Below are 25,090 nucleotides of genomic sequence, written 5' to 3' on the forward strand. Positions count from 1 at the left end.
TTCCGTTGGCGATCGTTGGGCATGCTACCGACCACGGTCGCGTGCCCTTCACTTAGCAGCTTTGTCTTGAGTGGACGTAATTGGGCTGATGCTGACGCCGCGCTCGCGGTCGCGTGCCGCATCGGGAGCAGCCTCTCGTTTTTGACGTTTACACGCGGCTTCCTTTCTCGAAGGTCGGGTTCCGCCGCTCGCTTCGTACGTTTATGTTGACCGTCACGGTCCCGAATCTCAGGTTCTGCTGCTCGACGTTCAAGTTCCAACGCTGCTCTACGTGCTCCAAGCTCAGGATCCGATGCTCGACGTTGACGCTGCCAAGCTGCTTCGCGCTGACGAAGTTCAGGGTCCGCCGCTCACTTCAAGCGTTCGCGTTCAGCATCGCGTGCCCTTCGCTTCGCAGCTTTGTCTTGAGTGGACGCAATTGGGCTGATGCTGACGCGTGCTTGCGTCAGCCCACTCACTGACGGGACTGTTGCTTCCATCACGCTTCATCGGAAGCACCGATGGAGTCAATCGGAGTCAACCAAAGCAAGCGCTGCACTGAACGCGCACTGCGCTCTAACCGCTTAGAGGAGGAGAGTAGCGCATGCGCCGCGAAAGCAAAAGCGGGAACGCAGGAGAAGCGCAAGCAGGCGCTGGTAGAGAAGTGGAGAGAGTAACGTGCAGCTGTCGGAGAGAGGGTAGGAGGAGAGGCGCGCATGCGTAGAGTGAGTGCGGACTACCACGGCGCGTGCGGATTGCCACGCCGCGTTACATACCCCCGAGCAAAACATGCGTCGCTTCTAAAAATTGAAAAATTGAATGTGACATTCCAAAAGAAAGCAGAGCTCACCGTTTAGCTTGAGTAAATAGTTGTTGTACTGGCATATTGCATTGTATTGAATATTGTATTGGGTATACTACATTGAATCTTGTTGGAAGTGCTATATTGAATGATGTATTGAATGTTGCAGTGCCATCTAAGGCGTCCACCTTAATATTTCACGCCTGGCGCTATTCTACGTTTCTGTTACGTAATACTACATGCGTTAAGGAGACTACTTCTATTACATTCATATGGTGTTTTCTTTTTTTCGAAGCAGTTTCAAGCATTAACGTAGCTCTGTGGTAGAACACCTAGTTGCCATGCAGACGGCCTGGGTGCGATTTTCACTCGAGCCCACGATTTTTATCATTTATTTTATTTCCATCTTTCTCGACGTTTCAGTCACGGACAGGATGACGATTTTTCGCTCGCAACCAACCACACCGACACCGGAATTTCTGCGAAACGTGCTCTTTAACACTATCGTGTTAAAGAAAAACCGCTCGCCTCTTCTCCGCTTGAGAGCCAGCCCTGACGGACGAGCTTTTCAGGATCCAGCTACTTTGTGGCTTATTAAAGCCCCAGTACTCCTGAACCCTCGTGACAATATGAAAAGGCGTAATAAACACTATGGTGTCGTTTTGTTTCGAAGAGGTATCTGAGCGTCACAGGCAGCTAAGGCTATCTGGACGAGCGTTGTGTAACACTCGCTATCACCCACTCCAGTCGAACCTTCTAATATAGAATGAATATTTTCTCGGCTTCTCTGGTCTTCTGTCTAATGCGTGCAGCAAATGAAGACGCACTCCTTGCCTACTTGCGAGCAAATACGCTCTCTGCCTAACTTGAATGCAGGATTACAAAATAATGCAAGGGCGTAGCTGACACTTTGATGCAGAAAAATTACCGTGCATGATGCACCGTGCTGTCATAATAATGCGAAGGTGCATGCCTACAAGTGGTGTGACCGGCACTTGGCTCATGACACGCGCGAAGTCGACTAGGAACCTAGTTGATATGTGCCTACAACACCTCTATATTACCCACCACGGTGGTCTAGTAGTTATGGTGCTCTACTGCTGACCCGAAGGTCGCGGGATTGAATCCCGCTCGCGGCGGCCGCATTTTCCCGAGGCCCGTGTGAGCCCGTGTGCTCAGATTTAGGTGCACGTTGAAGAACCCCAGGTGGTCAAAATTTCAGGAACCCTCCACTACGGCGTCCCTCATAACCATATCGTCGTTTTTGGACGTTAAATCCAACAATTATGATAACATCTGTAAATTAGATGTTCGAAAATTTCCTCTCCTTAACTTTCATTCGTTTCAGAAGCAACACATTGCCAGCCACGTCTACCGCTATTACTGGAAAAACTATTTGGTGTTGTTTCGCGTTTGAGTAATCTTGAATGCAAAGAATCATTGTATAAAATTGAGCTTTACTATTAGTTTTAGAAAACTCAACTGGAATAATATATGTTGAATCAATTATTGTGAGAACTCAGGCACATTTTTTTTTCCAGGACTTCGTGATTCAAGTAGATCATTGCAGCTATATTTTGTATGAATACAGGTGTAATGGGCTAGAAGTGTTCAGAAGGTCGCTACACCCGCTTCCTTAGCCCCATGCCAATCTCCGTATAAATATTGAACTCGCTGTCACCTGAAAAACCTCCGTGTGAATTCAGCCATTTCTGCAAAAAAAAAAAAGAAAAAAGTCACAGTTTCGCCGCAAGCCGGTGCCATGAATATGACAGCAACAAATTTGAATGTCATAAGATGAAAGGCTAGCAGCCCACTCCTTTAGCAAACACGGCCACGGCAGCAAGCGAAGTAACCTTTATGCGGACTGCGGCTTCAAAGCTAATTGCGATGGAAGAACAACCCGCAGAAAGCTATGAGCCATCTGTTGAGCCCCGCTCAAGAGACAAGCGCGCGAGCCCAGGCGACCACTTACAGCAGGTCAGAGCATGGAGCATGCAGCTCAACACAAGAGAAATACGGGAAGGGCGATGCACTTCTTAGCGCGCTATGGCCATTTGCGCTATCTCGCGGGTGAAAGTGAACAAACCTCTGCCACGCTGAAGCCCCTCAGAGGTCTGCGTGCCACGAACGGTAAATGGTGGATATAAATAACTCGCCGTTACCGTTAGTATACTTTAGGGTGTATGCCGGTATGACCGAGTACATACACACACATGTATGTTTACATCGGCCAAACTGGCCGTTTTCTGAACGTCAGAGTTTGGGACCACGGAATTTTTACGCGAAACAACCTGTTTACACATTTGCATAAACATTGTAATTCCTGCTCGTGTAAGACGAAGTTTCCCAGTGCTTCCGTTCTTGTCAAAAGCTCAGGTGCTCTGGCCTGGGTAATAATCGACGCTTACTGGATAAAAAAAAATAGGCGAATTATGTATAAATGAGTCTTTGTGTTTGCAGAATTCTGAATTTCAATTTTGTACTTGCTTGATGGATTAGAAATGACGTTTGATTGCTCTCGTGTTTCATGTGTAACTATTATGTGACGCAGTGGTGTTCGCGGATGCGTGGTGGTGTTCGCAGAGGCCTATGTATTTTCTGCTGTTTTCCTGAGAATAACATCAGTTCCAAGTGACGCTCTTGTGGTTCTTCTTTCTGCTGGTGGTGCTTTGGCGTGTAGGTCTTTCTCGAAGCTTTAGATTTCTTGCTCAGCGGCTCCTCTAACGCTCTAATGATCAATCAAGCTTGCCCTTAGCAATGCCCATTATTGTATGAACTGGTCGCCGGTAACAGGGATCATTGAAATTCAACCCAATGTTCGCGAATCGTGCCATCTAATTCTGAGCGGCCCTTCACAATGAATGTTACTTTCCCCTGATGCACATCATTTGGGTTTGTAATTAAATGCAATTATGAAAGTGCTAATTATGATAAACTATCTAAGATAATGATTAAATAAAACATTTAATCACTTGTAAAGACAAACGAAGCTCTTATGACATCCTCAGATATAATCGTGAGAGATGCTTGAAAACAATGCGACTTACAATAAGAAATTGGTGAAGCTTTCACTAAGCCACGCAAGGCTTGAAACAATGGAACTAGACGATTCTGAACAATAATCTGGTTGCTTCTAGGTTGTTTCTAGGCCTTAGCTAGGTCATGCAGGTTGTTTCTAGGTTGCTTCTAGGTCGTTGCTAGGTATTAGCTAGGTGGTGCTAGGTTGTTTCTACGTTGTGTCCCAGCGCAAAGAGGTTCGTGTTTAACCACAGACAGTCACAGACACGACACGGATATCCAAAATCCAAAAACAGAAACTCGCACTGAAACCAAGAGTTCACATCTCTCATAGATCTACGGGCACGTTGTCGTTGCCGCAGGCCTTCCATCCCTTTGGGGCCTTCTCGCAGCCGCCGTTGCCTTTCCCGTTACCTAGCATTCTCTTTTACATACTCGGGTATTCTGCTCGCCGCCGTCGCTTCGCAGCCATTTCTTGCTGGGCTAACCGTTGCCTTCTTCCTTTTTAGTGGACAAGTGCCGAGTAGTAGGATTTACCCAGTTTCTGTGGCACGTGCCCGTTTATGATGATGATAGTTTTTGCTTCCTTCATTTTTTGTAGACCAGTGGTGAATAGTGAGACTGACCGAATTTTTGTGACAAATACCCGCTTATGAATCGTGATACGGCAGACAACTTACGGCTAGCTTAAACAGATACGCTGTTCCAATATATGAAAATTCTGCTGATTATGTTGCACCACTTTCACGGACACAAAGCGACTAGCCCACTTTGGGCGAGTCGCTTTGACGACGAGCTGCACGCGAGAATGAGAAGCATCTTTTGGAATTATGGTAAAGCTGACGGTTGAATTAGTAGGCACAACATCTACATGTTTCAGGCTATGCTTTTTACAACAGTAGTGTGCTTAAGTATAGGTTTAAATTAAGCGCTATTAAAACAGGCTATGGACCACAGCGCCGGCCCGTAGCGGCACCCCGTGACAAGATGCGCATCTGATCGAAACGCCGCTATCGATTTATAACGGTTATTGGCAACTACAATTCTAGCCGCTGTCCGACGTTAAGCAGCGGAAAACGGCAGCTCCGAAGTGAGTGAGCGCAGGCCTCTGTATGAAAAGAGGGCGCCTAAGAAAATGGCAACTTCGCTTGCTCTCCTTGTCGCGCAGGACTCTAACATCTGGCTGAGATTTTCATAGCAGTGTCTGCTATACGCACCATGTGTTTTCTCACCAAGCCCGAGGAGCGGTTCACGACCCCCTTAATAACAAGCGTGCAATAATATATGTACGAATAATATGTGTACGAATGAAATATTACATTTCAGTGCACAGGACTTGGATCTGCCATGCCACCCATGCACGCTTTATTCAAGCAATTTCTGTAGCTGTCACAAATATGGCCAAGCCGGTGAAATGTTCATCAGAATTGTTTTCCTTTTTTTACAAGCACCAACACACCGAGTCACATTTCAAACCATCAGCAAGTGTTGTGTGGTCGTGAAGCATTGGCAATGGCGACGTCAGTCTTCGAATATTGATAAGTTTAATGTCGTCCTTCTGCAAACACCTAAACTCGGCAGCAAAACGAGTCCCAGCAAGAGGTTTGTATATACAGGATGTTTCAGCTAAAAAGCACCAAGTAGTAAAACATTAAGCATGGGCGCTACGCGTCTCCAATTAGCGCAATATTGTTCTCAGCCATATAGAGCACGTCAGAATATTTTTTCTTCAATCCGCCAAGCTTGGCAATTAACAAAGATTGCTTAATGAACTTTTCAAAGAGTAACTCTAGAGAAAACTTTTCAGCACAAAAGTTGTAGCGCTTCTTCAGAAACATCGAATTTTTCAATCTGTGTTAAGATAACTCCCCTGCTTAATTTTTTTCGGCCTTTCGTTAAAGCGCGCGAATTTAAAAAAAAAAATACCACTTGAGTGCCGCCAAACGCGCGGCGCTTTTAGTGCCCTCAAATGTAAGTTGAACGAATTATCAAAGGCTGCTTTGCGCTCGAAGATCGATGGAACAGGTTATCGGTGACTGCGATGGACGTTAAGCGACGAAATGAGCACACCGCTTCAACAACTACAAAAAAATTCTTCAAAGAAACAGCGGCAGCCACGGAGCAAATGCTACATGAGACTGTATGCAGCATTTGATGCAGCGAAGGCCTTTTTTTTTTTCTTTTTCTCTTCGCCCCAATGAAGAAACACATTGGAAGGGGCGAGGGTGACAGCGTGATGAAGGACCGAGATAAAATATGCACTCACACGTGACGGCCGCTCTTACGTAGATCTTTTCTTAATTTTCTTCTTTTCGTTTAGGTGGTACGCCTCTATCGTCATTTAGCGTCCATCGCAGTCACCGCCAGCATGCTCAATCGACCTTCGTGCGCGGAGCAGCCTTTGATAATTCGTTCAACTTACATTTGAGGGCACTAAAAGCGCTTGCGTTAGGCGGCAGTCACGTGCTATTTTTTAAAATTCGCGCGCTTTAAAGAAAGGCGGGAAAAAAATTAAGCAGGGGAGTTACCTTAATACAGATTGAAAAATCGATGTTTCTGAACAAGCGCTACAACTTTTGTCTCGAAAACGTTACTCTAGAGTTGCTATTCGAAAAGTTCATTAAGCAATCTTTGTTAATTACCGAGCTTGGCGGATTGGAAAAAAAAATATTCTGACGTGCTCTATATGGCTTAGAACAATAATGCACTAATTGGAGATGCGTACCACCTATGTTTAGTTTTTTAATACTTGGTGCTTTTTAGCTGAAACACCCTGTATAGTGACATGCTTCTGGGACTTGTGCTGTCATTTTTAGTCAGATTTAGCTACTTTTCCAAGTGGGCTAACGAGAAGTACTTCCATGCCAGTGACCGTATGGAACATTTAGCCTGTGGTCCCACGGAAAGGGCATTACATCATTACACAGCTATGGGCCCGTTGCCTACCTCAGTCAACTGCTGTCACCCCCGTTTGAACTGGCAGCACACAAAGCCAGCGAATCGCTGTCATTCCTGAAAAAGGGCATATACGTTTCTTATTTTTACTCAAGTACGCTAAAATGCCCAGAAGACACTGCATAGGGGGAACCATAACGAATACAACAACAGTTAACGTGCGCATGAAAAGAAGCAAATAAGAATCAGTACGACAAAACCTGCAAACACGCACGAATCGGTACAGAAGAAATTACGTTTTACACTGTAACTACAATGAAACGAGCAGACACCGAAGCTAAGGAAGGTACAGGGGACATTCCGTGTGTGTTTACTCTGTAGCATAGTAATTATGACAAGTGGAACGGAATAAAAAAGTGGACGAAAAATCAACCCCCCGCAGGTAGCGACGGAATCTACAAAGTTCAGATAACGTCCAATGATCTACCAACTGAGCTGCAGCGGCGGTCCCTTTCCCATCCATTTTACGGGGTATTTATGTTAACGTAATCCTGAGGTTGTTAGGCAGATTGTTAGCAGCCATGACGAAGCGTGCGAAGCGCTTTGTTGTTGTCAGCTTGCGTCGAGTTGCGTGCGGTCTTATTACGAGCTCTAAGCTGACCAATAAATACTGACCAATAAATACCTAAGGCATCAAGTCTGTCGGAACGAGACCTAGCCTACCTAAAAACAAGCGTTCTTAGATGGGTTCGTTTGTCTTGGAAATTGTTATAGAAATGGAGGAAAGGAACGGCGAGGTGTGCGCTCCCAAGTAACAACGTAGCATACGCCTGTGCTCATGCATACACTTCGCTTCAAGATTGCGGGAAGCAGATGCTCGTAGCTTGGGTCGTGAACGTGCGAAGGCGTTCCGCTTCCCGCTTGCGTGTGTCCCGCTCTAGAAAGGCGCGACATCTGTCGACGTCGCTACCTTTATGCCGCGCTTATTGGAGCAGTTATATTAGTCGGTGTCGTCGCACTCGAAACAGTAGGAGGCCGAGAAACAATGTTGGCGCATGTGGAAGCTGTTACGCTGACGACAAGCCGCCAGACTAACATAACGCGAAAGGCAAAGCACGCTACAGCGTCTAGGCTCCCTTCTTAATGCCAGCGATGCCAGCCTTTCTGCGCTGCCATCGAGGTGCCCTAACTGTATGGTCACCGAATCGCTCCTCATTGGCGCTCGTTAGTGTCATGACGCAATATTTCACTTCACCGCTTCCAGACAGCGAAACGGCCCCACTAACCAAGAGCACTGTGTAAGGGAGCAAGAATGTGAGATAGAAGGATCGCTTCTTAAGTTTCATACATGTACGTCTCTAGCGCAGTGGGTAGAGCGCGCAGCACCTATGATTGCGGATCGAGAGATCGTGGGTTATTCCAAGGTTATTCGAGTTAATAATTTTTTTCTACTGTTTCTTTGTCATCGGTTAGTTCGCATTTTTTCAAAGTCGTATCTGTGACTTAAATACTTAGTCAAGCCTTAGTCGACCCCGGCATAAAACGCCGCCGTGTTATAATGCAATTTTTAATGGTGTTGATAACTCTAAACCGACGTTTCCGTTTGAAAATGCGGAGACATCATCATCGAGAGGCCAATACGTGAGTTTGAGTGGATCAAGACATTCTATCCAAGGTAACGTCGCCTGAAGAGAAGTCCCGAACGTCGCATCACCTTTTCGGTTTATTGGTCGTAACTAGCTGGTCACGTCTCATTGTGAATATGCGTCGTTTGGGTACTCCTTTCAGTCCTTTCAGCAAACGGTAACGCTGCATGAAAATTTCCCTAATCTGTTCAAACTCAGGAGTTTACGGCAAATAATTATTCCATATTTCTGGATTTGTGACTGCCGTTTCTGAGCGATCACACCCGCTACAGGTGTGAGCAATGCTGAAAGAAGCCTGTTGTGCTGTTGCTGCTTAAATATAGCTGATTAACAAGGCATTGTTTCCTCGGGCTTGCGTTTACGGAGCGCTTTGTTTAAACGAAATGTCCGTGCGACAGGCAACAGCCAGGACACGTCAAACAGCTGGCGAGATCTACTGAGATTTCGAAGTGTCATAACTGCTGGAATATCGAGGCCAGAGCAAGTAACTGTTTCCTGGCATCACTAAGTAAATAACGGTGTTCACCATGTCACTATGAGGCTTCTTGTCTTTTTATTCTGATAGAAGAAGAAACACTAAGATCATGACAGACAAGTTGCCATGGATGTATTTATCGTTTATAGTGCTTACTTTTTTGTGCATAGCGCCTAACGTGAAGGCGAACTATTGAGCTATATACTTGAAGTTTGCTATTGCATGTTAAAAACTTTTAAAAACTAATAATCTTACCTTCTTTTGCACCGATGCGAGGTAGTTTATTGAGATTAGTTCCATTTCTCCTTAAAGCAATTTCCTTTTCCATAAGATACCCCGTGCGCAAAATCTAAGGGGATGCACCGGCATTCAGGCGGGCAGTCGTTCGAAGTGCCACTTCTGCGCAGGTAACACTGCAACAATTCGCAGAAACAGCACACGGACAATGGTTTCAGCTGAGACAAGGGAAGTAGAATACGTGTTACAATACCCGCGTTTTAAGAACATTTTCTGCCGTATATTGTCACACTCCTCAACTCATCCGCGGAGCACCTTTTTAGTACTGGGAGCCACCTTGTTAAAAATAAGGCAACCTCCCGGATGAGCCGTTTGAGAAACCACTCGTCTTGTGGCAAATAAGGGTTCCTGCCAGCTGACTGTTCTATCGTACTTCCATTCAAATTTCACAGACAAGTTTATTTCGGGAAGTATGTTCAATGTCAAAAGATATATTTTTCAAATATTCTGCATTTTTTCTCCGCTAATGCTATGAAATCTATGCTTTGTGCACTACTATAACACTTTTCTTGCTCATTACTGATTACTGTCACTTAATTACATTTGCTAACTATCTTTTATAACTCTCGAAGTATCTGACAGATTTCTAGAAAGCTGCATTACTTACGAACCGTATAAATTATTCTGACTTACCGTCAGTCACAGTAACTGATGCACACAGTTGCGCCGATGTAAGCGTCTAGTACATATCACAAGCTGATTGCAGCACTGTGGAAGCTACGGGGCCGCTTATCCAATAGGAAGAGTGAACACCTTTCACGATATATTCAGGCGCGCCGCGTCGTCTACTCGGCGCCCCTTTGCATCTGCGCTCACGCGCTGGGGGAGTAGAGGGAGCGCACGGCAGCAACCAACGCTTTTAGCGTTGAGCTGCAACGGAATACGCCGGAAAAACAAACAATTCAGCTGCATCCTTCGGAGCTGGTTCCTTGCGCCTCAAATTTACAAAGTCTCCATGATGAGCTGTGTGGCTCTTATGTTCCGAAGCGACGCTGTTGTTTGTGTTATATTTGCATCGTGACGCTAACCCAGCAATGTATTCGAGTCTGTTTTGCACTGTTTCGAAGATTCTTTTTCATGTCCTCGAGGACAGAGCTTAGCAGGCGTGACTGGACAAACAGCTGATCTCAATAATAGGGACAAAACGTACCTGATACTCTGTCCTCAGTGTCAGAAAGCGCAAAGTGATTGTCGATTCCACCGTCTATTTATTGTTGTCACGACAATAGGCAAACAGCCCAAGTTCGAATCCAAGCGGGCGATCGCGTCTGCATGCGCACTGCCATGTTGCTTCGTCATCAGAATTATCGGCTGTTACCCATACAGTATTTAAATGCTTAAGACGTACATGCGAATCGTGAGTAGCGTATCACGTGTTTGGCAAGTGCAACATAGCACTTGCCAAACAAACGCAGTTGTCCTAACCTTCTCTAGTTATCATGCAATAATGTCTTGTCTCTAGTTATCACACAAGTATGTCTTGCTGCGCAAGCATGTGGTTTCCTTGATATCAGAGAGATGCACCCCTGCCCCCCTAACGCACACGCTCGACGCCAGCGTGTACCAAGGCGTGATTGCGATCGCAGCGCCCCGATAGCAGCAAGCCGCTGCTCCGCGGCCGGGCGTTGCGACCTGGGAACTTTTGACCACCCCTGTACATGCCTCCCCCCTCACGTGATAAGTATGCGAGCACAGGCGACAATGCCCTGTAGGTCAAAGTACAGGTCTGACGCACAGCCTTCTCTTGCCAAACACGAGTGGGACGACGACCTTTCAAGCGCACCCTTCGCGCCGTCTCGCGGGTAATAGGGATAAGGTGAAGGACACCCTCGAGTTCTGGGTTCCGCCAGCGGTAAATGGTGTATACATAAATAGCTCGCCGTTAGTATACTGAAAGACGTATACTGCATGGCGAAGTTGGCTAACGCGACGCCCGCAGGCTTGAATCCCAGGTCGCGCGCGTCCGAAAATATTTCTTGTGAATTATTTGTCCTTGCTATATATATATATATATATATATATATATATATATATATATATATATATATATATATATATATATATATATATATATATATATATATTGATGTATATATTGAAAGACCCCAGCACAGTCGTGGTCTCGACGCAGAGCCGCCTGACCAACGCTCAGAACGAAGATGACGCTCACAGTGATGATGATTAAGTACAGGTGAAGAGAATGAAGGAAGTATGTTGTGAATATTGTGCTCCCACTAATTTCCCCCTCGCGCTGAAGCGGCCAACCAGGCCGCTGTTTATGACGATTGTGTGCGCCGTAGGGATGGTTTTAAGCGGGAAACGTGGACAACCTCTGTGCCGCGGCAACGGCTGTCGGACGGCACGACAATGGGAGTTACCCGATAGTTCACGGGAGAAGGTCACTTGACAATCACATAGGGCCTGATAAAACGTGGCTGAAACTTATCACATAGGCCAGGAACTCGCGTAAGGGTCAACAGCAATACTTCATCTCCGGGATTGAAGTGAACGACGCGGTGAAAGTCATCGTAGCGAGCCTTCCGATCCTGTTGACTCGCCTCGGTATTGAGGCGGGCGTGGTGGCGAGAAGCGGCAAGGCGAGATTAAGTGCTCACTCGACGATGCCGACGACCCCAGGGGGACATAAAAAAAAAAAGACGTCTAGGGGAGATGTCGGTTAACGGCCGTAGACAAAAAAGAAGGGTGAGTAGCCCGTGGTGCGCTGCGTAGCGGTATTGTACGCGAAGGTCACGACTGGCAAGATGGTATCCCAGTTTGTGTGGTCGGCGTTGATATACATGGAGATCATATCGGAGAGACTTCGATGAAAACGCTCTGCGGGGTCATTAGTCTGGGGATGGTAGCTAGAAGTCGTCTTATGGATGGTGTTGCATGCGTGGAGAACGTCCTCGAGTAATTTCGACGGAAACGCCTTGCCGCGGTCACTCAAAAGCACACGTGGCGCGCCATGTCGCAAAAAGATAGCTTCCAAGAAGAAGGTGGCAATGTCCTCCGCTGATCCGGAAGGGAGTGCAGCTGTTTCGGCGTACTTTTTCAAGTGGTCTACTGCAGTGATAATCCATCGCTTACCGCTTGCTGATATTGGCAGTGGTCCGTACAGATCAATCCTAATGACCTCGAATGGAGAGTCAGGACATGGAAGAGGTTGTAGGGGTCCCGCGGGGAGATGAAGTGGGTCGTTTGCGGCGCTGGCAGAGCGAGCATGAAGCAACGTATTGCGCTACGCAGGTGGAGAGTCCAGGCCAAGCAAAGCGACTGCAGATGCGTTCATAGGTCTTGTGAAAGCCGAGATGACCAGCCTTGGGGTCGTCGTGAAATGCTGCCAATATTTGTGCTCTGAGTGAGCGAGGAGCGACGGGAACCCAACGCTATCCTTCGGGGTGGAAGGTATAGCGGTATAGGATTGAGTTCTCAATCTCTAAGTTCTGCAACTGGCGATGGACGCGGTCATTAGGAGGAGGCGAAGAGCCGTGAAGGCGTTGCATAATGGAGTGGCAGTAAGCGTCGCTGCGTTAGTGAGACGCAAACGTCTCATTGCGGAAAGAATGGAGCACATTGAGAGCGGCGAGTGAAAGAACTGCCGAAGACTAGTTGACGGGGTCGCTCAGGGATGGCGACAGGCCGGTTATGTCTGACGATGGAGGTAACGGACAATGGCTGATGGCATCTGCATCGTTATGTTTCTTGTCGGATTTGTACGTGACGTCAAAATCATACTCTTGAAGACGAAGTATCCAGCGACCGAGGCGTCCAGACAAATTCTTTAACGTCGACAGCCAGCACAGAGCATGGTAATCAGTCACAACGGTAAAGTGACGGCCGTGGAGATTAGGTCGAAATTTCTGGATGGCCCAGACAACGGCGAGACACTCCTGCTCAGTGATAGTGTAGTTTTTCTCGGCAGATGTCAGGGTCCGACTTGCGTATGCAATCACACGTTCTCCCGAACTCTCGTGTCGTTTGAAAAGAACAGCGCCGACTCCATGCCCGCTGGCATCAGCATGAAGGAGAGTGGCCGCGGTGTCATCGAAATGACAAAGCACTGCTTCAGACGTGAGGGCACGTTTCAATGTGTCAAAACCTATTTGGCACTCGTCCGACCATACTTATGAAGTTCCCGAGGAAAGGATTTGGTAAAGCGGCGCGGCTATGGTGGCGAAGTCGCGTATGAAGCGCCGGAAGAGGCGAGGCCAAGAAAGCTGCGGAGCTCTTTGGAACGGTGAGGCGTCGGGAAGCGAAGAATGGCGGCAATCTGGTCGGGGTCATGCCGAATTCCGCCTTTGCTGACGAGATGTCCTAGTACTTTAATGGTTTTGCTTGCAAAGTGGCACTTTTCATTATTCAGCTGGAGACCAGCAGCTGCGAAACACGTCAGAACTTCGTCTAAGCGCTGCAAGTGTTGTTCGAATGTTGAAGAAAATATGACTACGTCGTCAAGGTAACATAAGCATGTCTTCCACTTAAGGCCCCGCAGTACAGTGTCCATCATTCGTTCAAATGTTGCTGGCGCATTGCAGAGCCCAAAAGGCATGACGTTAAATTCGCAAAGCCCGTCAGGTGTGGCAAAGGCAGTTTTCTCCTTATCATCCCCGTGCATGGAAATTTGCCAGTAACCGGAGCGCATGTCAAGGCTTGAAAAATATTCCGCTCCTTCCAACGATTCTAAGGCATCATCAATGCGAGGCAAGAGATACACGTCTTTTCTGGTTATTTTGTTCAAGGCAGGGTAGTCAACGCAGAATCGCACCGAGCCGTCTTTCTTGCGCACGAGAACGACAGGTGAGGACCAAGGGCTTGTGGAGGGGTGGATGATATTTTGCTTCAGCATATTGGTAACGTGCTTGTCGATGATCTCGCGTTCGCTAGTAGATACACGATATGGTCGGCGGCGGACAATAGAAGTTCCATCAGTGTGTATGCGACGAGGTGTGTACCGACGTCTGTCCTAAAATAGGTGAATGTATGTCGAAGGAAGGTTTATGCTTCGACAACAGCGCTAGTAGTTCATCTGCTTGCAACTGAGTCAGATCCGTGCTGATTGCATTGGCGAGAGCCGTAGCAGGAGTAGTATCTGTAAGTGAGCGTGGTTGCGCCGCATCAGTATTCGTAGCCACTACAGAGAGAGGTTAAGTGTCCACGCCGCAAACTACAAGAGAGCCTTTAGGAAGCAGAATCGGCTCATTTGTGACGTTGAGTACAGCGTGACAGGCGGTGCCATTGGTGAAGCCAAGAAGACTCGACGCTAGTGCAATTTCCTTGCAGAGACAACGGGCTGATGGAGCGACTAGAACATCACCGTGGTCAATGATATTTGAAGCAACCGTGAGAACTTCTTCGTGGCCAAGTGGAACCACGGAATCTTGGACGGTTCGTAAACGGTGGCGTGACTAATATTCCTCGTCGGTATCATCAGTCTCTCGCATGTGTACGAGGCGTTGTTGACAAGAGATGAAGGCGGAAGCATCAGAAAGAAAGTCCCATCCCAAAATTAGCATATACGCACAGGAAGTCAACACGGCGAATTGAATATGGTGCCGGATCCCATCAATGAAAACACGAACGGTGCACTGTGCTGACGGCCGTATCTTAGTCATTTGCGCTACGTAAGGAAGTGCCAGTTAAGATGTAGTCACCTTACGTAGACGATGACACAAATCCGCATGAATAACAGAAATAGCGGCTCCCGTGTCCACCAGTGCTTGAATAGGCACCCCTTCAGCATACACTAATAACAAATTGGCCGGGCCCTCTGGAGGTTTTGGTGTTTGTCCAAGCGATGCAGCTTTCCCACCAAAAACTGCACCACCTAGTTTTCCGAGCGGTATTCAGAGGTATGGGTGACCGGCTGTAGAGGCGATGTTGAGTGGCGCAGAGGAGAATGGGAGTGGCGGCGTGCTGGACGGTAGGTTCGAGGTGCGTCGGGAGGAGAGGACGGGGAGAGGAAACGTGTTGAAGCGCGGCGCTCGTACTGGTTAGGAGAGGACGTCGAATCCCTTTCGTAAACATCGTAGCCGCGGCGTTTGTCCAGCTGGCGCTTGCGACAAAATCGTGAGATGTGGCCTCGAATGCCACAATAATAACATATTGGGCGAGATGAGCGCCAGGGGGTGTAAAATGCAGGAGCAGGTGGGACAGGTGAACGTGGTGCAAATGCTGCTAAGTTGGTCTGAGCAGGCACAGGATGCACGCGGTGAACCAAGGCAGGTTGCATGGCAGCGATTTGCGCATACGTCGCGGGCGGCGTTGGTGGCGTCGGAGTGCCAGGCTTGATAGCGCAAGCCATTGAGGACAGCTCCTTTTTGATGATGTCGCGCAGACTAGTAGCCGAGGAGTGAGGCTGAGGGGCAGCCCGACATGACAGTCCTTGCGCTTGAAGATCTTGCCGAACCAGAGTGCGAATCAGCGTACACAAAACCGCATCCGAGGAAGGTCGTCTGTCACAGGCGTCGGGGTAAAAACGGATGGCTTGTAGTTCGTCAAGAGGCTGGCAAGTCGTGATGACATCCTCGACGGTGCTGGGGTTTTTGACGGCCAGAGCGTTGAACGCGACGTGGCCTATCCCTTTGAGGATGTGTCGAACACGATCAGCCTCCGTCATAGCCGAGTCTACGCGGCGGCAAAGGGCAAGGACGTCTTTGATGTAGGAAGTGTACGTCTCCCCTGGGTGTTGTAGGCGTCCGTCGAGCTTTCTCTTCGAGACTTCAGAATGAATGTTGGGTTTCCCGAAAATTCTCCGGATTTGTTGAGCGAAGGTAGGCCAATCAGCGAAGATGTCCTCGTGGCTAAAAAACCACGTTTTCGTACGTCTCACAGATAGAATGCGACGTGGCGAAGTTTTTGAGGATTGTCCCAGTGGTTATACACACTGGTCATGTCGTACTCCTTCAGCCATACTTCGGCATCGTCGCGTGGGAGACAGGAGAAGATAGGTGGATCCCGCTACCGGGCGGTGATGGTCCATGCGGGGGCGGGTGGCTGGGCGGGGAGGCCGAATGGTCCAGGCAGCGTGTCTTGGGCCATGACAGCGCATAGGCGGAGCAAGCGCCGACCCGAACGAAGCTCCAGGGGAACTCGACGCCGTAGAGGACTTGGGGATCGAAAGCAGCCTCCACCACTCTGAAAGACCGCAGCACAGTCGTGGTCTCGACGGCTTTTATTCAGCAGAGCCGCCTGACCAACGCTCAGAATGAAGATGACGCTCACAGTGATGATGATTACATACAGCTGAAGAGAATGAAGGAAGCATGTTGCGAATTTATATATATATATATATATATATATATATATATATATATATTATATAACATTCGCAACATGCTTCCTTCATTCTCTTCACCTCTCTGACGAAGGCCGTGCCACGGCCGACACGTAAATGAGTAAAAATATGCAATTTTCTTAAGTGTGCTCCTTCATTTCTTCAACTATATATATATATATATATATATATATATATATATATATATATATATATATATATATATATATATGCGGTACATGACGACGACGGCGACGACATAAGCCAGCCGAGAGTGTCCGTGAAATTGGTACCGTAGAAAAAGAGACGAGTATCTTACTGTTTTTTTTTAAGTCCTGATTTTCTGCATATAGAACTCTCTTTAAGGACTCCTTGGGGGTAAGTGGAGGGGTGGGGCTATTTTGCAAGCGTTCTGTGACAGAACGGTGGCGTTGATGGAACGAAAGGGAGCAAACAGCCAATAGGCGAGCTGTGGGAATGTAGAAATGTTCAGAACGCATGAAGTTTACTAAGGTTGAGCGTTGGGCTAGTTGGTGCAGCATAATCCGAAGGTTTGCATAATCCGACTGTCTTTGTATACCTCACCTGTTCTGTTTTTTTCTCTTTTTTTCCTGTGTAAATGCGCATATATATTGCCGTGGCAGGAAAATAAAAAGCCAGTTGTAAGTTCAGTGCTGTGTGTGTCTCTTCTTTGCTTGTCCTTGTTGTATGCGCTGTGAAACCTTCGGAATGCATGAAGAAATACAGAATTATTATAGCTGAATATCAGTATCGGCAGGCATTGTTTTTGACAACCGATAATTCAAGAACGCGATCACTTTAAGAATTTATTGCTATTAATGCCTTGAGTGGACGCTAGGTGGTGTCGCAATTTGACGAGTCGTTCGGTGGTGGGGGGATGGTGGTGATTTTTGCAAACTATTGGCGCGGAATTCGAGTAAGCCGGACACAGAGCAGGCTAATTCGATACTCCGGCCCCAGCGCTTACGTTTCGGTCGAATCCAAGTTGTCCGGAGACTGTTTTGTATACGTTCCATCGAAAAGAACGAGGTCCCCGCCCGTGCCCGTTCTGCGCCAAAATGACTGACAGCACTGCCGTTTCCGGTCGCTCTTCTCACGTCTTGACCATCAGGCGAGCCTCGACCAATCCCGTGCGGTTCCATCTCGCTCTCGTGATGTTTCGTTTCGTCAACGCCTCTGTTCTGTGACGAAACGCTTGCAAAATAGCCCCCCTGTTCTCTTTTGGATAGTCGCACCTCCCACGTCTCTTCGAAGAGAGCATAATGATCTATACTGAACTAACATGTGCATTTAAAGAGAGATTTACCTGTATGTGAGAAGTCGGGCGTCACCAAAAAGAGTAGCAGGCAATCTGTTGGAGTGTACACTGGGAGGCTCAACAAAGGAACACGTGTGATAAAGCGGTTGCTCTACAAGGCGACAGCAAATTTCTTAGCCCTTGCTCTCATTATTGTCCTCTATACAATACGGTTCATGCGGTGGGCTGTTATGTTGCAGCATGGTATTCTACAAAAAGTAAGGTTCCACTTACCGTTTTATTACAGTACTCCATTTTTCCGGAAGCACTGGGGGGACCAGGCCAAGCAAAGATTTTGTTTCTGCGCAAAACACGTGCGCGCATCTCTTCATTAAGTCTACTGAGGGATGCCAACATCAATCTTTAAAAAAACAGCGTTTTTAGTCTCTCCCTGTGCCTTCCAGCGCACTGGGAGGTACTTTGAATGCTGCACAGTGTGTCTGAGTGTGTGAGAGTTCGCTGGGAACACTAACGGCACACTGGGAAAAACTGGGTGCGCTAAATGGGCATTGTATATAATCTTTTATTGGATCGCAAGCTGTCCAGCGTTTTGCTTACGGCATATTTTCAAAATGGTATTCTATTTCGTGACCAACATTTGTCTACTTTATATTTTATAATTAGGCGACGGACGTACGTATGCCCTAAAAGGATCTTATATACAGCGCGCGCACTCTCTGTGAAGTGTGTGATTGAGAGCCGTGGTTTTTAGTTCAAATAACTACATCGAGAAAACGTATCATTCACAAGAGAAGCTGACAGTAGTACTAGTCTCATAGTCAAGATCAATCTACTCTCGCATTCAGTCCTTTCAAATGGGCTTGAAACCGCTGAAAGGGGTATGAGAGGGATGGTGATGATACGTGCGTTTTAATGGCGCAAGGACCAGGTTTGGCCAAAGAGTGCCGTGACAGAGGATGGAGTTCTAATGGTGACCATTAGGGTTCTATGACAGGATGTAATGTGGCTGCAAAGTAACTGAAAAAGCATTCGGCAGATCCCACACGTTGTGGGAATGGGTTTCATGCGAAGCAGTCAGCGAGTACTTCTATGCTGTATTTTATGGCTCGGAGCCAAGCGTTACAAGGTGGATCGACGTGTTTTTGTAAGTGTAGTAGCTGTGTGCACATCGTGTGCTTACCAGGCATGTCGAAAACACTGGCGTATAAAGGGTAACTTATGGTGGCGACGTAAGGCCAGCCCTCCCGTTAGAGTACATACGTCAGTGTTATCGAAACTACGTATTTTATGATGCAATCATGGAAATATCATAACGTAACTTTCGTTAATGTATTCCTCCGGGGTCGAGCAATGCCTCAGTATAGCTTGCTGAATCACATGAATAAAAATGGAATGTTTATTACACTGCTAGATAAGCGGAGCCAACACTGGAACCACAGACGTTAATCTGATATGACGCCTGTATTATAGGAGTACATATGTAGTGTTTATTGCTTTCTTCTAAAATTAGATAGGCACCATCACAACCACAATGGACGTTTCACCGACATTACACCTGCATAGGCTGTTTTTCCCAATCAGTTTATAGACTTGGCGTGGCTCTGTGGTAGAATAGCCGATTGCCATGCAGAATGCTTGAGTTAGACTTCTGCTGGGATCCTAATTTTTATTCCTTCCATTCCTCGGGTCAATGCTGCCGATGTCGGTTTTTCTTAAAGCTCTCGCATTTAAATTATCAGTCTTTGTTCTCGTCGTTCCAGGGAAGATATAAACGGTCTATGTCCTTTGGCGCATAGCCGCTTACAGCATACGGGTATGTACCACACGTGTCTGAAGGAAAGGGTCTGACGATGTACGCGGCAGGATTTTCACGTTATTCATATCACTACTGAACAGTCATATTCGTCAAATCCTCTTACCCTCTCATGCCGATTTTGGCTACACCAAGTTAAGGAGGTGATCGTGAGAGCAACCAGACGTAGGTGGCTGATAGATAGATAGATAGATAGATAGATAGATAGATAGATAGATAGATAGATAGATAGATAGATAGATAGATAGATAGATAGATAGATAGATAGATAGATAGATAGATAGATAGATAGATAGATAGATAGATAGATAGATAGATAGATAGATAGATAGATAGATAGATAGATAGATAGATAGATAGAAATGCTCAAAGTGCTAAACGTTAGCTAAGAAATGCTTCGCATTTAACAAGCGCTCTATAGAAGCTTAAAATATGTGTATATTATAAAATAATGGCATTGACATATGAGGTGGTCTATGAGAGTTGAGTGAATAAGAACTGACCACGCTAATAAATTATGAGAATGTAGAATAACACGAATGCCTCCTCAAGGTTTCTCGGCCCAAAAGCCGAGAGGAATGTCTATTATAATGCATCTACCACAGCAGCTGTCTCTCTTAAGAATCCGTGCTACAGATGACATGGGAAGAGGATATGAAAACTATTTACATTTTTTAAAGGCAGACAATTATAAGTGATCCTTTAAAAGAGGCTGCCTAAATATGAACATTAAAGGATGAAGTAGAACCTGCTGCCGGTAAAGTTATAAAAAATGTTGTCTACTACAGGCTTCCAGTTCAGGGCATTGTAAGTGAATGTGGGAACCGTAAGTGGCTGGTCACATCTATCACAGCTGTGTGGACCACCACCGAACAAAAGGTGTGTATGTGTGCTCTGCGTGTGGCCTATTTGTAGCCGATAATGTGTTACATCTGTATGCGTGTTATTGATGTGAGTGGCCAACTACCGGGGAGATATGGCTCAATCACGTCTAATTTATGTACTTATACGTTCCATAACCGCTGTAAGCAATCCCCCAGCTTTTCACAGCGAAGCTGTTTATGTCAGCCTTTCTTTGTAATAGGTCAGCAGAAAATTATCATCATCATCATGAACCAGCACGCTCTAAGTTCGTTCTCTTCTTTCCCTTTGTCCTCTTCATCTTCTGCTTCAGTCCTAGAACACGTGCGCTGATTTGACCGGAGTGAGATGGATAGCTGGTGGCGGCTCCACTTTCGATGGAGGCTGAAATATTTGAGGCCCATGTACTTAGAGTTAGGTACACGTTAAAATCCCCAGGTGGTCAAAATTTCAGGAGCGCTCGACTACGGCGTTCATCATATTCATATCGTGGTTTTGGAGCGTTAAATCCCAGATAATATTATTAATATTACACTACTGCCCGAGCTGTGAACATTAAAGTTGGCCATTTCGTGTCATTATCTATCATAATCGCACATTGCTAAAACCCTCGTTAAGCGACTATACGATGTTAGCTGGAGGCAGTGACCAGGGCCAGTATATTCAAAACCTTCATAGGCTATAATTAATCGAAAGAGAATTTCAAGGCAATTTTGATGCTGGGTATATATCATACTCGGTGAGACCTGGTAACCAATGACACTGAGCACTTACGAACAAAAAAAATTCCTCAATTCGTCGCCTATTACAATGATCTATCAAAGTTGACAATTTTTTCCTAGTGCACTTACATGACGATGACCATTAGTATACAGAAGGGCAATGTCATATTCTTAGGAGGTGTCCTTCAGTGGATGAATAGAAGCAATTCGTGGTCCACTTCCCTGTTCCTGCGAATGTTTTTTTTATTTACGTAAATTGTGATGAACCACCGCCAATCATGAAACGTGCTGAAAATATAAATTATCTGAGGCATGTTTTCAATATAGTTCTAGTTATATTTAGCGCTGTTCTACGTGTGGATACCAGTGTTTGAAAGGACCTTTAGAAAGTGAGCCGAACATTGTTCGCAGCATGTAGCGGTGGTTTGGCCGTTAGCCAATCATCTCTGTTATTGCTCCTACAAGCGATTGTCTGCAGTTGCGCGCCGAGGGGTGCTTTTTCACACGTCCTTTCCTTTTCACCTCTAAATCATAAACATCACACATTCCTAAACTTCGTGCTCTTTTATTTCCTTGTTTTTTTTTTTCTCGCAGTCAACCGTATATTCAGCGCAGCGATTTGCGTGTCGCCTTTCTTCGTTGTTGTGTTTTCTGCCGTCACTGCATGTAACATCAAGACTATTTAAATAACATCGTAAAAAGTGAAGTGTAAAATGCGATGTCACATGTATTGAAAGAACTTCTACCATTTAAGCTATTTGTGAAAATACATTTAGGATCATATTTTAAAATAATGAATTTTCAGAAAAAAAATTCGGCAGATCCCACGTACCGTGGGAATCGGTTATTCGAAGAATGCGCAGGAAGGTGACTTTGTTGCAATTTGTCACATTGAGCGAAACTTTACGGCATGACGTTAGAGAAATGTGCAAATGGTTACGCACACACATATTTTGAAGAGTCGCACATGTGTTATATAATCAGTTGTTTACAGTTGCTCAACGATGTCAACAGCAACATAGGTGTTAACACCAGACGCATTAAGCTGATATGTAGTGCTTATATTCTTCAATACTGGATAGCGCGAATTCCATTAGGACAATGAAGGAACACAGATGCACAGGACAGGCGCAACTCATAACTAAGCTTTATTCAAAAAAGTTTCCCTAGATTTATACACAGCCGAGTTGCACGCGCAGGCGCACTGCACTTACGTTACAGTCACAGTTGCAGCTGTTAGAGTGGCGTTACAGTTGTTATGCTTATATAATTATCCGTTATGACGGAGAACGCACGCTCGTTTCACGAACCCATGGGCACATGGGTTGAAGGGGTTCTTGGCAGTTCTTCAATAAGGTCATTATTGCCGAGATCAGTGAGCACCAGCAGCTGGACAGGACTTTTTATTGGATCCGTTCGTGATCGCGGCTACGAACGGTCTAAGTGAAGTGCGATGTATAGTAGAGCTTGTGGAAACCGCGGTTGGCTTTTACGAAGAAATGATCTATGATGCCTCCTGTCCTGGACGTGGCACCGAGGTCTTGTGATGCCCTATCCACACCCAAGCCGTCTTTCATGCCGTCTAAGAACCAGGCGTTGTTGTGTTTTGATAATTCAGTGCTGAAGTCACAGGTAATCATGAGGGATATGGTCCTCTCGGCAGATATATTGTAGGAAGCCTTCACCCCGGTATTTGCGTAATCCACGTAGTCGACGTTGAGGACCACGTGGACGAGTGGATGGTAGCCCATCGTCTTCCACAAATGCTCTGCCATCAGCTCCCTAACTTTCCTTGTGTCGGCTGCTGTGGTATAGTGGTTACGGTGCTCGTCTGCTCACCCGATTGTCGCGGGTTGGATCCTGGCCGCGGCGGTCGCATTTCGATGGAGGCGAAATGCGAGAGGCCCGTGTACTGTGCGATCTCAAAACTTCCGGAACCCTTCACTACTGCGTGTCTCATAATAATATCGTAGTTTTGGGACGTAAAACCCCAACAATTACTATATTATTGCTTTCCTTCCGTGTCAATTTGTACGTTCGCGGTTACTGCGTTGATTGAAACTCTGTTATCACCTGTGGCACATACCCGCATAACATGAACTCTGGTATGCGGGCATGCGCCACACGTGACTGAGAGAAAGGGTTTCATGACGTACGCGACAGGTATTTTGCGTTATTCATGTCATCACCAGTAAATCGTGTTCGTCATACGCTCATCCTATGCTATGCAAATTTTAGTATATTACAACCTATGGAAATTACTCCCGCGCCCAGACGTGGGCGGATAGATAGATAGATAGATAGATAGATAGATAGATAGATAGATAGATAGATAGATAGATAGATAGATAGATAGATAGATAGATAGATAGATAGATAGATAGATAGATAGATAGATAGATAGATAGATAGATAGATAGATAGATAGATAGATAGATAGATAGATAGATAGATAGATAGATAGATAGATAGATAGATAGATAGATAGATAGATAGATAGATAGATAGATAGATAGATAGATAGATAGATAGATAGATAGATAGATAGATAGATAGATAGATAGATAGATAGATAGATAGATAGATAGAAACGCCCAAAGTGCTGGAGGTTCGCTAAGAAATGCTTGGTATTTAACAAGAAAAAAATCATTTCCGATAGCTTCATTTTCATTGTGCGAAATGCATGCCAGAAATAATTGGATGTGCAATCATATTAATGCGAGTGTCTTGATATAAGTCATTTAAAAATATCTGTCCTTACTAGAAGCGTTTTGTCCTTTCGTTCTATGAATGAGAAACTCGCCCCTCAAAAGTATTTACGGCCTTTTCATTTTTATGCACTGCTTGCCCGCCAGATATATTCAAAATACCAGTGGATGAGAATATGTACAAGAAGTTGCCTTCTGGGCGTATTTGGTTCGACAGTGCTTAAAAAGTGCAAGCCAGAGTGTGCAGTGAAACCGAAAGTAGCAGCAAAATCTTCGCTGATTAGACATTCATGTAGCGTGGGAACCTCCAGGTATTTAATTTTGTTGCTACTATAGTGTATTTATTGAATTCTCTCTCTCTCTTAACCTTCTCGCAGTAAAAGTAATAAATCAGTTAACTAAGCATTAAGCAATAAATTTCATACATACTATTAATAGACGACCTCATGCAGCTAAATTACAGTTGTGAAATCTACAGTGCATTATGCATAAAACAAAGCAATTAAAGTGGTAAAGTACACTGGCATTGGTAAGGATATCGCGATGTAGCAATTGCAACACAGTGAGGGGGCGAATGACAAAATTTTTTAAGGAACTCAAGACGAAACCTTACGTTCTTCGCCTCGTGTTCCGTCAAAAATTGTGTGATAATGAACCAGAAATAGTGTATGCAACGCTGCGGCGTTGGTAAATGTACTCACTTCAAGTTCGCAGTGCTCGTAAGAAAGTAAAAAAAGGCGCTCTGTTCAACGCAAGCGTCTTTGTTTGAGGTCAGGCGCGCTATAAGCAGGCAATGTGCAACGCAGGTTGTAGCTGTGACATAGTGAGGTACTGTTGGTTATGAAAGTTGTAAGATTAGTTTTATATTGCACAATTCTACTTGCTCTCATGAGTTCTTACACGTGTACGTTCCATGTGAAAGACCTCTTCGCTTTTCTTGTTGACTATAAATGGACAATGGCTTCAGTTTAGAGTTAGCAGGCTAACTCTTATGCGAAGCAGTGTAGGCCTACTCTTGCGTGAAGCAAAGTTCCCTTTGAAACTATTGTTTATGAAATTTTACACTGAACCAGCTCCAGAACTCGCTCAAAGTGTCTAAAATGGACGATAGCAAAGGACAGTCTGCTCCATGTGTTAAGGCGAAGACAATAAGAACATGTGGAATCAGGGGCGTTAGAACGAGATATCCATGCGAATGTTACACAGGGTCCCACATTGACGTTTTAAATTTTAGTGACATACGAATGCTCGTTTTGTATTTCATATAATAGCAAGAGTCTTGCTTATTTCCTGCAATACAAATCTGTTCGATTGCA

General features: G+C 45.8%; 1 long non-coding RNA gene across 2 annotated transcripts; it reads right to left on the reverse strand.

The window, feature by feature from the left end:
• Window positions 1-2,274: 2,274 nt before the first annotated feature.
• On the reverse strand, window positions 2,275-24,605 carry LOC119390177 (uncharacterized). 2 transcript variants are annotated; one of them, XR_005183247.2, is made up of 5 exons: window positions 24,476-24,605; window positions 21,196-21,294; window positions 17,944-18,010; window positions 9,074-9,231; window positions 2,275-2,493 (listed from the first exon to the last, which is right to left on the reverse strand). It is a non-coding gene; the product is annotated as an uncharacterized LOC119390177 (long non-coding RNA). The 2 variants fall into 2 exon arrangements; XR_005183248.2 differs by having other exon boundaries at window positions 9,074-9,273.
• Between the last annotated feature and the right edge of the window lie 485 nt (window positions 24,606-25,090).

Source organism: Rhipicephalus sanguineus, chromosome 4 (assembly GCF_013339695.2).
Source record: "Rhipicephalus sanguineus isolate Rsan-2018 chromosome 4, BIME_Rsan_1.4, whole genome shotgun sequence".
Classification (NCBI taxonomy): domain Eukaryota; kingdom Metazoa; phylum Arthropoda; class Arachnida; order Ixodida; family Ixodidae; genus Rhipicephalus; species Rhipicephalus sanguineus.